Source organism: Grammomys surdaster, unplaced genomic scaffold, assembly GCF_004785775.1.
Source record: "Grammomys surdaster isolate TR1022 unplaced genomic scaffold, NIH_TR_1.0 118185, whole genome shotgun sequence".
NCBI lineage: Eukaryota > Metazoa > Chordata > Mammalia > Rodentia > Muridae > Grammomys > Grammomys surdaster.
The window spans coordinates 1-2,000 of record NW_021614638.1 but is presented as its reverse complement, the minus strand read 5'-3'; the positions used below and the strand labels follow the sequence as shown (position 1 = coordinate 2,000).

Below are 2,000 nucleotides of genomic sequence, written 5' to 3'. Positions count from 1 at the left end.
AGAGAAGACATTCTTCAAATTTTGAAACTAGTAATCCATGATATCCCTGGCAGAGCATTCCCCCCTGTAACCGACCAAACTCTCATGGGACCATTCCAACCTGGGAAGCCCTTTCTGCCTGCCAGGTAAGCACTGGTGTTGTGTGGTATCAAAGCATAGGAAGCTGTGTTCTCTCTATGCTTGGGTCAATGATGACAACCCAATGTCATGAAGAGAGGTGATGACATAAAAATCATGCTCAATAGGATTACGCTGAGGCCCAACCAGGAGGACAGGGGTCCAAGTGGTCCTTTCACTCATTGGGGACCTCTTGGGAGGACTTTCCTGAGGTCCTCACAAGCCCTTGTCCTGTTTCCCATGAGTGGAAACCTGGACACTCCTGGTCAACTTGTCTTGGCAAGACTGTGTGCCAACAAGGACCTAGTCTCACATTCTACTTGAATGCAAGACTGCATGTCTCCCCTACTGATCACAGCCTGGTCTTTTCTGGTGTTTTTCAGTCATCTGATATGCACTGGTAGAGCCCAGAGACTCACAGATCTCAGGTAAGTGTAATGATCTTTGCTTTTGGCCTCCTTTAGAAGTGGCCCAAGCCATCATGTTTTGGTTTCAGAATCTCAGCCACTCTGAGGTCTTGATTATCAGGAAACATAGTAACCATATGCAGCAAGGGAGGGTCAGTTGTCAGTGTATTCTGACATGTAGATATTGAGAATTACAGGATGAAAAGAATATGCCGAAATCCCAATTATTCTAATCCCACCTAAGGATGACCTAATGAAAGATCTAAGAGCAGTATAACTCATTCCTCATCATGGGCCTCCAACTTTGTTTACCAAATTTTCAGGAGTGACAGGATATCTGCAGATCCTTCCAAGACTTTGCAGAATTGGCTCATTTTCTGACACATGAAACCCAGGGGACAGAGCCTTGATCAGTGAGAATGATGTTTTCTCTAGATTTCCAGTATGGGAGGCCTCCACATAATGTCTTTGCAAAAGGCAAAACTACTGTCAATTAGTTGAAAAACCCTCACACCACAAGGAACATTTCCATGTGGTTGAGTTAAGGTTTTATGTGTTGCCTTGGTTCCCACAAACCTCCATGTTTACATTGCACTTTTTCATGTAGCTCTTTCTTCTTTTCACTGCATTCAAAAAAGAAGTTTCCTTGTATTCAGGAAATAAATGCCTACTTTAGAATTTGTTTAACAAGTTAACACATTTTCAGGAACCAAATGACAACGTCATTCATGTCAAGTATTCCCCTACAAAGCTCACAAACAGGGTTCACCTTCTCAGTATACAGACATGGCAAGCCATTTCACCTTAAAATAAATTGACTAGGGGCAGAATATTGAAAATGCTATTCTTGGACCCAGGAGCTGTGATGAGTTCACGGAAGAGTATGACTCAATTAGTATACACCTGTAGGTTAGTCTTTGGAGTCAAATGAACCCTCCCTTCAACCACCATGGGGCACATGTGGGTTCCTTCAATGGGACTCTATAAACTCTAAGAAGTTGCCTTTTTATGGTACAGTTTTTATCAATTGCTGATCTCAAGATGAGTGTTGGACCCTACCCAATACCTTGGCATTGTGCATATATGATCTGACTACTGCTTTAGAGGGAGTACTATGTCTGGGTTGTAACATATTTGTCCTGTGTGATTGCATAGACCTTCTCACCAAGTTAGTAAAAAGGAACCCTTGTGGTTGTCCTTCACAGTAGGACAGAATAGCCAAGAGCGGTTGGGTGCTGCTCAATTCAATTATTCCTGGAGACCTCTTGCACTACGGCTTTCCACTTAAATAGTTTAGTTGTGATGGAAAATGAAGTACCTTGACAGCTTCCTCTTTCCTTCTTTAGAGAAGACGTTCTTCAAATTTTCAAACTAGTAATCCATGATATCCCTGGCAGAGCATTCCACCCTGAAGCCCGCCACACTCACATGTGAACATTCCTTCCTGGGAAGCCCTTTCTGCCTGCCAGGTAAGCA

The 2,000-nt window shown here is 43.1% G+C and overlaps 1 non-coding gene across 1 annotated transcript; it reads left to right on the top strand.

Moving 5' to 3' along the window:
- Positions 1 to 182: 182 nt before the first annotated feature.
- LOC114635813 lies at positions 183 to 261 on the top strand. The gene has a single exon (XR_003713529.1). It is a non-coding gene; the product is annotated as a small nucleolar RNA SNORD115 (small nucleolar RNA).
- Positions 262 to 2,000: the final 1,739 nt, after the last annotated feature.